The sequence below is a fragment of the Balaenoptera physalus genome, assembly GCF_965194825.1.
Source record: "Balaenoptera physalus genome assembly, chromosome: 8".
NCBI lineage: Eukaryota > Metazoa > Chordata > Mammalia > Artiodactyla > Balaenopteridae > Balaenoptera > Balaenoptera physalus.
The window spans coordinates 87,003,810-87,017,006 of NC_138887.1; the positions used below are offsets into that span (position 1 = coordinate 87,003,810).

Sequence of the window (13,197 nt, forward strand, 5' to 3'; positions counted from 1 at the left end):
GGCTGAGTTGGGTCTTCGTTGCTGTGCGTGGGCTTTCTCAAGTTGTGGTGAGTGGGGGCTACTCTTTGTTGCAATGCGTATGCTTCTCATTGCAGTGGCTTCTCTTGTTGCAGAGCACGGGCTCTATATGCACGGGCTTCAGTAGTTGTGGCTTGTGGACTGTAGAGTGCAGGCTCAGTACAGTAGTTGTGGTGCATGGGCTTAGTTGCTCTGAAGCATGTGGGATCTTCCCAGACCAGGGCTTGAACCTGTGTCCCCTGATTTGGCAGGCGGATTCCCAATCACTGCGCCACCAGGGAAGCCCTATCATATGGTATCTGTCCTTCTCTTTCTGACTTCACTTAGTATGATAATCTCTAGTTGCATCCATGTTGCTGCAAATGGTATTATTTCATTCTTCTTTATGGCTGAGTAGTATTCCATTGTGTATATATACCACATCTTCTTTATTCATCTGTCAGTGGACATTTAGGTTGTTTCCATGTCTTGGTTATTGTGAATAGTGTTGCTATGAAAATAGGGGTACATGTATCTTTCTGAGTTATAGTTGTGTCTGGATATATGCCCAGGAGTGGGATTGCTGGATCATATGGCAACTCTATTTTTAGTTTTTTGAGGAACCTCCATACTGTTTTCCATAGTGGCTGCACCAACTTACATTCCCACCAACAGTGTTAGAGGTTTCACTTTTCTATAAAATTTAAATAAATGGAAAGAAAGGCCATGTTCATGGATTGGAAGATGTAGCATAATTAAGATGTTAATTAGTCTAAAACTGGCTTATAGATTTAATAAAACCCCAATCAAATATCTCAGTTAGCACTGAAAAATATAAATAGACAACTGATTATAAAATTTATATGAAAGTATAAACTACCTAGAATAACCAAACAATTTTGTGTGAGCAAAATTGGATAGCTTTTGAGTGAGAAAAAAGAACAAAGTTGGAGAACTCATTCTACCTGATTTCAAGATTAACTATAAAAGTTACTGTAATCAAGATAGTCTAATTAGTGTAGGGTTAGACATATAAATCAGAGAGTCCAGAAATAGACCTATATATACATTCAAGTGATTTTTGACAAATGTGCTAATGTAATTCAATAATGGAAAGAAAAGATGTTTTTTCAACAAGTGCTAAAGCTATTGAATATCCATATGTGAAAATAGTAAAGTCCACCCTAACCTCAAACCATATAAAATTTTCGACTCAGGTTAGATGATAGTCCTAAAGGTTAAGAGCTAAAACTATAAACTTCTAAAAGAAAACATAGAAGGAAATATTTATGACCGTTTATTAGTCAAAGGCTTCTAAGGCAGAACACAAAAAGCATGAAGAAAAAAATCGATAAGTTGAAATCCATTACATTTAAAAATACATGTATTTGACAAGTCATCTATTTTCTCTCAGCTCCAAACCCACTCTTCTAGTCCAGGCTTTGTAATAATGGAGCTGCGACTGGTAAACATTTCCTTGCCGGTTAGTGTGATGCTAGGCTCAGTAGAGGGCACTGGAGTAACATTGCAAGATGATAGCAGCAAGAACATTTTGGGGTGATGGAAATGCTGTGCACTAATATGGTAGCCCCGCATCACATGTAGCTGCTTAAATTAAGATTTAAATGAATTAAAATTAAAGTTAATAATTCAGTTCCTCAGTCCCCAAACCACTTTTCAAGTGCCCAATAGCCAATGTGGTCAATGGCTACAATATTGGGCAGTTACAGAACATTTTCACCAGCACCAAAAATTCTATTGGATAGCACTGCTCTATATCTTCATTGTGTTGAATGGTACACTGCTGTATATATTTATCAAAACTCATCAAATCGTACACTCAGAATTAATGAGTTTTGTTGTATATAAGTTACACTTCAATAAAAATTACTCTTTGATTGAAAAGGTGTTAATGGGCTAGTCTAGGGTTTTAGTCATTTTTATCACTGAAATTGCGCCATTAAATAAAAGTCTTGCAAAGCTTAATGTTGCCTCCCACCTTTTTTGTTTGTTTGTTTTTTGAGCCAGGGTCAAGCAGTGCTGCAGTGCTTTACAGTCTTGTGTTAACATTTATTCTGAATTTCGATTTTTAAACCAGATTTTCAATTCTTATCTTGCTTTAGAAAATTAAAAACATATCCTTTAGAGATTTAAACAATTTTGTAATCATTTTTCAATGCTATTCATAAAGTTTAATATCCTAAGAGAAGTGCCAACAATTTAAATGTTTTTCTAAGATGGTTTAAGCAGTTATTTAAAAATTATTTGGTGCATGAAATAAAATATTCCTCTCTAGTTCAACTCCCAGATGCTAGACGATTGCCGTTCCCAGAAAAATGAATAGCTTTTGAGTGAGAAAAAACGTGGAGATGATTCCATGGAGAGGCAGAAGCCGTGTAGGTTTTGTTCAACAAATTGCATCTTGAGCACCTGAACAGAACCTGACAGTCAGTAAACTTCTGGTGAATGATTGACTGAGTGAATGAATGAATTCAGGTACTGGGGGAAGTCTGTGATTAGTTATGGATTTTGAAACATATACCACCAGCAAAGAACAGACGAGAACTGGGGAAATGCATAGCTATTGTTTTTTAACTAAAAACTCCCCCCAAAATTTCTTTTGACTGAGTACCTGGGAAAATTTCCTAATATCTTCTTTTAAAAATCTTTATTTATTTATTTATTTGGTTGCTCTGGGTCTTAGTTGTGGCACATGGGCTCCTTAGTTGCGGCTCAAGGGGTCCTTAGTTGTGGCTCGCCGACTCCTTAGTTGCAGGATGCAAACTCTTAGTTGCAGCATGCATGTGAGATCTAGTTTCCTGACGAGGGATCAAACCCAGGCCCCCTGCATTAGGACTGTGCAGTCTTAACCACTGAGCCACCAGGCAAGTCCCAAAATTTCCTAATTTCAAAATCCATTTCCTATAGCAAAGGACAAGCTGGAAGGCTCATTGTAGGCATTTAAAATAGCAAATACTGAGCTTCTGTGTCTATGTAGTTTAAATATTTGAAACAGACAACTGAACTGCTACCTCCAGGACTTCTATCCAGCTACCTGCCAAGCCACTTCCCTTGCTATCCCCTAGACACCTCAGTGTCAGTGTGCTTCAATCCAAACGCTTCCTCTTTCCTTAACTCCCTCTCCTGGTCTAATTTTTGCATCTTAGTAACAAGAACTGCTACTTTACCCAGTCACCCCTGCTAGAAACCAGGAAGTTACTAGAAGAAGAGAAATATTCTTCTCTCTTTTGACTTTCCAGAGCCAATCAGTTGCCAACTCTTGCTAATACATTTTAAACTGGACTGTCTCTAGTTGTGTCCAGAAGCATCACTGAGGTTGGGTGAACACTGGAAGGACAGATGGGAAAGTTGGAATTGATGGTAGCTGGGAAGCAGAGGCTCCCTTAGGGCACATTCTCAAAAAGTGGTGCCCCATTTTTTCTGCAACAGTTATTAAAATTATGATGAAAAATTCTTAGAAGAAACAACGTGAAGTAAAGACTCTGATACAGAGAAAGTAGTTGGAGCAATAGTGCCATTTTAACTTCTTACCTTTTCTAAGCAGCCAATGACAGAGAGAGGTTCATTCTTTGTTAGAATCCTTTGTCTCTAGTCCCACTTCTATTTAATTCTTTTCAAATCTTGATGTCAGTGTCATCCTTCTAAAACTAAGATTTTTATTTCTTCCCTTTTTAAAAAACTTTACCGGTACTCCTTGATACCCAGTAGAATGGCTAGAATAAAAAAGACCAATAATAGCAAGTGTTGACAAGGATGTGGAAAAGTTGGAACTCTAATACACCACTCGTAGGATTGTAAAATGGTACATCCACTTTGGGAAATAGTCTGGCAGTTCCTTGAGTGATTAAACGTGAGTTACCATGTGACCCAGCAATCTCACTCCAGGGTATACACTCAAGAGAAATGAAAACTCACGTCCACAAAGAAACTTGTGTATAAATGCCTATGGCAGCATTATTCATAATAGCCAAAAGGTCGAAACAACCCAAATGTCCATCAAAGGATGAATGGATAAATAAAATATGGTAAATCCATACAATAGAATATTACTTAGGCATAGAAAGATATGAAATACTTGATACATACTACGATACAGATGAACTCTGAAAATATTATGCTAAGTGAAAAAAGCCAGTCACAAAAGACCACATATTATATGATTCCATTCCTATGCAATGTCCAGAATAGGTAAATCTATAGAGACAAAAAGTAGACTAGTGGCTTCTTAGGGCTAGCAGAGGGCATAGGGTATGGGGATTGATAGCTAAAAGTTGTGGGGTTTCTTTCTGAGGTAATGAAAATATTCTAAAGTTGTGGTGATAGTTGCACACATTTGTGAATATACTAAAAACCAATGAATTGTACATTTAAATGGGTGAATCATATGGTATGTGAATTGTATCCCAGTAACGCTGTTAGAATAAATAAAAATTTTAAAACCTTTAGTGATCTACATGGTAAAGCCCAACCTCCTCTCACCCATTCTGCATTCTGTGCAGGGCTGGCTTCATGGCCCCATGCTTAGCAGTGCACCATCACCGGGCTCCACAATTATGTAATCAGTCCTGACTCAGTGTTTCATCCCCATACTGTCCCTGGATGTTCCAGACTGCTCCATGAGTCCAGTTAACTCTTGTTCATGCTGTTTCCTTTGCTCAGAACGTCTTTCCCAATTGCCCTTTCTTTCTGAGTTCTGCCAGGGAAACGCCTACTTATCTTCCAGGTTTATTCACCAGTCACCTCCATTTCAAAACGTTTACCCAACTTTCCCAGGCTGAATTGACCACTCTGGCTTTTGTGGTCCATTCTACAAACTTCTATCACAGCATCTCTGGAGCTTGTTTGCTCATGTGTTTCTTTCTCCCTATTTAGACTGTGAGCCTTTCATTGGCAAAGATATTGCCACTGTGATTTTCTTCTGCATCTTTTCACTGCTTGACTCTGTTTGACATCTGCTGGCTCATCCCTGCCACATACTGAAATTGAAGCTTAAGAAGAAAGATCAGACGGTTCTGTCTTGGTTTACCTCACACCCTGCCCCTGCTGCTCCGTGGTCCTTTGTGTTCTGCAGATGATTGCAGAGGGCCTCCTTCCAGATTATCTGTCCAAATGCTAAATCTGAATCTGAACCCTGACCCATGCCAGCAAGCGTTTGGCTATGCCGTGCACCCTGGCTGGTGTCTGCTGAACATATACCTCTGGAAGTTGACTGCAGAACTTGTACTGGACTGTGAACTTTGCCAGGTCTCTCCAGTTCAGCTATCAACTCTGCTTTGATTTAAGACTGGTGGGACCAAAATCCATAACCTGAGCACTGCCCAAGCTGTCCCAACCCAGCTCCTGGTTCTGTGTTCTTAGTCAGGGTTATCCCATGTTAGCTGTGGCTTGGCACAGTTTCCTCTAATCCTAACCGCACCCTCTCCTATCAGCACAGTTTTCTCTGACCCTTTCTGTCTTTTTTAAAAAAATAATACCCTTTTAGAATCTTTTTAAAAATTGAAGTATAGTTGATTTAAAATGTGTTTATTTCTGCTGTACAGCAAAGTGATTCAGTGATACCTATATATACATTCTTTTTTTATGTTCTTTTCCATTATTGTTTATCACAGGATATTGAAGATATTTCCCTGTGCTATACATTAGGACCTTGTTGTTTATCCATCTTATATATAACAGTGTGCATCTGCTAACCCCAAATTCCCACTCCATCCCTCCTCCTCCTCCCCCTTGGGAACCACAAGTCTGTTCTCTATGTCTGCAAATCTGTTTCTGTTTCATAGATAAGTTCATTTCTGTCATATTTTAGATTCCACATGTAAGTGATATCATATGGTATTTGTCTCTTTCTGACTTACTTCACTTAGTATGATAATCTCTAGTTCCATCCATGTTGCTGCAAATGGCATTACTTCGTTCTTTTTTATGGCTGAGTAATATTCCATTGTATATATGTACCACATCTTCTTTATCCATTCATCTGTCAGTGGACATTTAGGTTGTTTCCATGTCTTGGCTATTGTGAATAGTGCTGCTATGAACATAGGGGTACATGTATCTTTTTAAGTTATAGTTTTGTCTGGATATATGCCCTGCAGTGGGATTGCTGGATCACATGGCAATTCTATTTTTCGTTTTTTGAGGAACCTCCATACTGTTTTCCATAGTGGCTGTGCATTCCCGCCAACAGCGTAGGAAGGTTCCTTTTTCTCCACACCTTCTCCAGCATTTATTATTTGTAAACTTTTTAATGATGGCCATTCTGACTGGTGTGAGGTAATACTTCATTGTAGTTTTGATTTGCATTTCTCTAATAATTAGCAATGTTGAGGATCTTTGCATGTGCCTGTTAGCCATCTGTATGTTCTCTTTGGAGATATGTCTGTTTAGTTCTTCTACCCATTTTTTGATTGGGTTGTTTGGTTTTTTGTTGTTGAGTTGTATGAGCTGTTTGTATATTTTGGAAATTAAGCCCTTGTCAGTTGCATCATTTGCAAATATTTTCTCCCATTCCATAGGTTGTCTTTTCATATTGTTTATGGTTTCCTTTGCTGTGTAAAAGCTTGTAAGTTTAATTAGGTCCCATTTATTTACTTTTGCTTTTATTTCTATTGCCTTGGGAGACTGACCTAAGAAAACATTGGTACAATTTATGTCAGAGAATGTTTTTCGTATGTTCTTTTCTAGGAGTGTTATGGTGTCATGTCTTATATTTAAGTCTCTAAGCTATTTTGAGTTTATTTTTGTGTATGGTGTAAGAGTGTGTTCTAACTTCATTGATTTACATGCAGCTGTCCAACTTTCCCAACACCCCTTGCTGAAGAGACTGTCTTCTTCCCATTGTATATTCTTGCCTCCTTTGTCAAAGATTAATTGGCCATAGGTGTGTAAGTTTATTTCTGAGCTCTCTATTCTGTTCCATTGATCCAGATGTCTGTTTTTGTGTCAGTACCACACTCTTTTGATTACTGTAGCTTTGTAGTATTGTCTGAAGTCTGGGAGGGTTATGCCTCCTGCTTTGTTCTTTTTCCTCAGGATTGCTTTGGCAATAGTGTGACCTCTTCTCTTTCTCTGCCTGCCCACAGCATCCTGTGTTTACACCATGTGCTTATGACTGAACCTAATGGACTATCCTGTAATCATTGTCTGTCTGCCTGTTTCCCTCTTCCACTAGATCTAGGCTAGAGCTTGTCAACAAGTTTTTCTACTTTGACACATGATAGTGATTTTCATTTGCTGACACACCTCCATGGATTTATCCAGATGAATCATAACTCTATCCCTTCTATTCCTACTCAAGAATGTATATCATGATGCCAGTAAATGAGTACAAAGTTATTATAAGGATAACCGAATCCATTCTAATCTTTTAAAGTAAATATTTCACCAACTTCAGTACTTTGTTATTAATAGCAAATCACTTGTGCTAGCCCTCTTGGGTGGCTGCGCTATACCAATGTTTTATGGGTGTCTATGCAGAATCATGGGTTCCCAAGAGCTGGAGCTACATCACAGCTGTCTCTGTAAAGCCAGTGTCTAGCACATTTTCTGACAGTAGCAGGTGCTCAGTATGTGGTTGTTTAATTGGTCGCTGATGATGAATTATAAAATAAGATTAATTTTTTTACAATTCCCTGGGTTTTCATAAAAACAAAAAGGAGACTGAGGGTAACTATCTCCAGATATGTCCAGCTGTCTAATGGAGGCAGCTTCTAAGGCCAGAGTTCTTTAGAATTGGGTTTCCTTTCACAGTAAGGCCATGAAAGAGCTTACTGTTCAGGAGAAGTAATATACAATGTAGTTAATGAGTCGGTCCACTCCTGGAATATTGTTAATTTTACACACGGGTGAGTGGTTTCCAGTCTGTAATTATGGATCTCTTTTGGGTATCCATATGGAATCCACTACGTGAATCCATAAATCTATTTCATATTCTTTTGGTCAGATGCTTACATAATAATACTTCTAGGGTATTATTACTCCAAGGAGCTCACAATCACAAGTAGCACAGTAGAAATAGCTTCTGTCTTAGAGAACATGATTCTAATACTGTGTTCACTAGTATCAAAAGTGTGACTTTAGCCAAGTCACTTTGCTTTGCTGAGGCTTTAAAATGGGAGTTAAATGAATAGTCTCTAATATCCTCGTTCACTCTAAAGTTCCTGAGTCTAATAAGTATTGAAAGACTTTAGAAAGTACATGGACAGATCGTCTCCCTACAAAATGAGAATAAAAAATTGTAAAGGTTAGTCAAAATATTTATGTAGCCTTCCAAGGAGGAAAGATTGGTGCCTTAGCCCCCAAGTCACAGGAGACACTGGGCTCCCTTATCCATTTCTATACAGAATGGATACCTAGCCAGGAATGGGGAAAAACAAAGTAATCATGGCAAGGGTTCCAGATTTGCCACATGGCTGGTACACATGGATTGTGTCTTGGAGTGGCTCCATAATTAGAGCCAGACAAGATCCTTTGGGGAGTGTAGTAGGGTTTGGATTGTTGTTTAGACAGAGCAGTGCTTCTTCTGGCATTTAGGATTCACCAACCTGTAGTTGTCTTCACCAGTCTGTGAGATTTGTGAGAGGGCAGCCTGTCTAACTTGAAAGAGTGATGTGATGGGAACTGAAGTCCAAGAGAAAGATGAGCCTTTGAAGGCAGAGAGACACACCTTCCACTGTAACAGGAGGAAGGATGGAGAAACAGGTATTGACACAGGTAGGTTTCACATATGGAGGTGAGAATGTGAGGGTGTTCCCATCTAATAATGTCTGTTTCCTCAAAAAGTCAAGAGTCAAGGTCATCAGCTGAGAATGAAAAGGGAAGGGGGTGTAGGAGGTTTTTTGAGAGGGGAGGGGTATGAAATGATTGTCTTAGAGAGTGGGAAAGTGAGCTTACTAGGGAAACACTGTAGACTTTCCAGGATGTGTTGCATGCCCATTTGAGATATGTATTCATGAATTTAAGTGATGTGCTCTAGCATCACCAAGATACAGGAAAAGTGGCTATTCAGGTTCAACCAGGGTTTTGTTAGGATTGTACACTCAAAGGTGAAAGCATGAAGGGAGTGATAGTCTTGACGATTACCAAAATAGATAGCTGAAGACAGAACATGGGTATGTTAGCAATAGATAGAAGGGTCAAGATTGAAAATTGTAGCAGTGGAGGAGGTTGTTAATAGAATAAGTGAGCTCAAAGAAATAGAAGGTGGGAGCTAGAAATGGGATGTTTGAAACAGATTATGGGAATGGCTGGCTGAGATGCTGTGGAAGAAAAAGTTCCTGGAACTGAGGGACTGAGGTGTATGACGGGTCATCTGTGTGGATGTCGTCATCACTAAGAATGATGACAGAAGTCGGAGTGATAAGGAAGACTGGTCTAGGATCTAGGATCTAATCCTGTCAAAGAAGGAGCAGGGTAACTAGGAGATAAGAATATGATAGCATTGAGGAAGTAGAGCAGCTAGTATAGCGGGCTGGCATGAGCTTCAAATTCATAGAAGGAAGGGGGAAATGATTTGACGTTGCAATGGAAAGCATGGAGGATAATCTACCTTCTAACTCTTTTGTATGTGCAATGTGAGAGGGGAAAAAAATCACCTCTACTTGAGAAGATTACAGAAAAAGCAATGCCTTTAGGAGGTAACCTGGTTTCATTTAAGGCAAAGAGAAGGGAATGTTCAGAGAAGACATTGACGATACAGTGTTTACTGATGAGGAACCTTACTTTTCTGTACTTTCTATGCTGAATTGTAGAGGCTTTTAGGTAAGAGTAGGAGTAAAGCAAACCTCTGGGGCATGAACTTATTTTCAAGTTATAATTATGAACTTGTGGTTTAGTAGAACTTGTTTAATAAATATACTGGTAGAAACCGCTAGAGCTCAGAAAATGATAAGGCATTGGCAGTAGGAGACTATCTAATAACATACAATAACATACAATATCACTGGTTGATAAGTGAAAAATCACTGTTTCTTTTTCTCCACCATAAGTTCTTCACCTGGTCCAGATTTTCAGGAAGGAGAATCCATAACTTTCACTAAATTCTCAAAGCAGTCTTCAAACCTCCAAAAGATTACCAACCACTGGTCTACATGATCAATCAAACAGTGGGTGAGTTTCTTTTTCTCTGAATTAATTGAAATTCAGACTGGATTTACCAAGCTTTGTGTCATCACTTGGACACAAATGTTAATCTTTAGTTTACATAATCGAGTTCTCTGTGAACTCTTGTTGGAGTATAATGAGAAATACTATGCAGAGGAACATTAGTAATTTCCCATAATTCCTAAGAGAGCCTTTTCAGTGTACTGCACTTCATAAATCAATAAGTAAATAAACAAAGAGACATGGTTAACAGACAAGGGCATGTTGTCCCTATGAATATGCTTGATTGCATAATAAAAAAGCCTCCATGAACTACTTGGGATGTACATTAATGGTTTGAATAGTACTCTGCACAAAAACAAATACCTCATTAACAGACTTCGTTGGAATCGATGATAATTCTGACCTGTAGTCAGAATTTTTATGTCTTTGCATTAAGATAAATGTGTTTGATATGAATATTAATCATGTAAACAAAGGAAATGAACAGCTTATTTGAATGAAGTCCTTTAGTCCAATAAGCTATTTTCAAAAGCATTTGGAAAACCATAGAGTTTTTGAATAGTACCGATGAATATGTTAATGACAAATGGTTATTTATTTACTAAAGAACTCATAAACATTTTCTAAGAACCGCAGCCCTAGTTCACTCCCCTGCCAGTCAGCAATGTAACTGTAGGTCCTCATGCTATAAGCCCCACATGCACCCTCCAGTTAGTGTAAATTTATTACAGTTAATCAATTTTAAGTTTTTCTTTTCTCTCAAATCCATAAATATAAAAATAGGCAATAATTCTATTGTAAGAGACTATTTTGACACACATATTCAGGCTTGTGAGTTACTGAAACTAATAGTTTCCTTTGGCTTGTGATAATTTCAAATGATTTGAAACGATTCATAGATGGTTGGATAAATTGAAGTTTTTTTGTTTTGTTTTTGTTTGTAAAAACAGCTGGTTTATTCTTTTGATTTATTGTATGTATTAAAAGTTACTTCCTTGAGATGGCACATTGGCAGGTTTGGTGTTTCCTGACGCTGTGAATATTTAAAAACAAATTATTTTTGAAAGTTTTATCATCCAGAAAGAAACAGGAAGAATAAGAGTTTTTCTACAGTTGAAATGGTAATTTTTCAAAAAAGGTTGAGAGGAAAAAATATAAACCATTCTCGATAAAGCAATGAGGCGGTTTCAAATTAAAATTACAAAGTTAAATGAAGTAATTTTATAAAATATTGAAACTAGCTAAAATTACACGCATACGTATTTAATCAATAGTAAGAGAGGAACAGCAGTGAAACTTAAATATGTTAGGATTTATCAACAATAAATAAACATTTTTAGTGCAAATAGTGCAGAAAAATTTCTCAAAGCAAAGATCATAGCAAATCATTCTAATCTGTACAAAATTAGTCTCAGTTCTGTATATAATCTGTATAGTTTACCTATGAATTCAGCCACTGTGATGAAATGCCAATTTGCAAATCATAAATATAAATGTGCTTAGTTTTGTGTCCCGTTCCTCTCTTGGCAGTTCATGTTTTCAGGAAAATCTATAGTGGAGCATGAAATTGGCTGTGCATTGCTATCACTTGTTGAAGTTTCTCTTCCTTGGCTCTTCTACAGTGGCAAATTGTTCTCTTTTCCATGAAGCTACTGAGAAAATCATCTATATCAGTTTTTCCCTGCAAGAAATCTTCTGCAATATTATCAGATTCCTCCTCAGCTTCATGTGCAGCTACTTTCAATCTTGCCTATTGGGCACTCGCACTACAGCTCTTGCTAAGTTCATGCTGCCTTTGCATCTTCTTTTCAAAAGTTGATTTCATTTGTGTAAGTAATTCATACTCATCTAAAACAGTTTGCCTTTTGGCTTCCAAGCTGGGCTCCAAAAGGAGATTTTTTCTTGCCTGCTCCTCAGTACTTTTTACTAAGTCATCATTGTCAGTAATAATTTGTTTTAGTTGAGGCAAAGTCAGAAACTGTTCTAGTAATACCTCCTCTTGTTCATTCGTATCTGTAAGTTGTGATACACTTAGTCCTGAGAGTTCTGGAAATGCATCAGGGATATCAGGCATCTTGTAACCAAAAGCATTTTGGCTTATCATTGCTGAGGTGTCTGTTGTGGGAACGGGCAATGGCAGATTTGAAAAGACACCAAATGAAAGAGCAGCGGAGCGGGTTTGGCTGTTGTATAACTTGTCGTTGAAGAAGAAACAGTGTCAGCAACAGATAAAGAACTGATAGTCCTGGTAGCTTCTTGTGGGGAATATGGAGGAAGAAATGGAAAACCCGGAGAAGCATGAGGAGGCATCGCACCTGGGTTACTGTGCCGGTATGGGAATGCTGTTGAAGCAGGAACTGAAACTGGAGGATTCTTCCAAAACTCATCCAATAGACTCCGAATAATTTTCCCAAGATCTGAGCGCATTGTAAAATTGTTTCCTAATGGAGAGGTAACATACACTCCTTGTTCATCCACTAAGTGATGTCGTATTGGTGGATAAACACTGATCACTGGTTTTTCCTGAGGAAATTGTGGAGGAAGCAATATATTAATGCTAATTGTCAGGTTGTTTACGGTGAATGGCAACCTGTATTCCACACCTTTCTGTATTTCAGCTATACTGGAGTGTGAGTTACGGAGGGACTCCATCAGGCGCTGCTTCTGCTGTTGGAGGTTGGGGAGACCACCGGGGGTCCCCGCCGCGGGGGAGGAGGCGCTCTTGGTCAGGGAAAGAGCCAGCCCATCCTCCACGGGTGCCCGGGCCCGAGGCCCTAGAAGGCTCTGGCCTGCTTCTCCCAGCTGCTCAGCGCGGCGGGTCTCCCGCGACAGAGGAGGAGCGCGCAGGGATGCCCCAGCCCAAGTGCCGGGGCAGCCGCGCCTTCTCTAAGCAAGCCGGCCGGGGCTCCTCGGTCAGGGGGCCATGCTCTGACTGCGGACAGCTGGAGACAGGGAACTTGCCTCCCGTGACTGGCAATCCTACCTTCACGGCCCTGGCGGCCCAACCAGCCGATAAACTGAAGTTTTCAGTTAAGGTTTTATTTTACTGTTCTTAGGAGAATGAAGGTAAATCAA

At 38.9% G+C, this 13,197-nt stretch overlaps 1 pseudogene across 1 annotated transcript; it reads right to left on the minus strand.

The window, feature by feature from the left end:
• Positions 1 to 433: 433 nt before the first annotated feature.
• LOC309665689 (vacuolar protein sorting-associated protein 37A pseudogene) lies at positions 434 to 12,869 on the minus strand (annotated as a pseudogene). Its single transcript has one exon. The product of its transcript is annotated as a vacuolar protein sorting-associated protein 37A pseudogene (transcript).
• Positions 12,870 to 13,197: the final 328 nt, after the last annotated feature.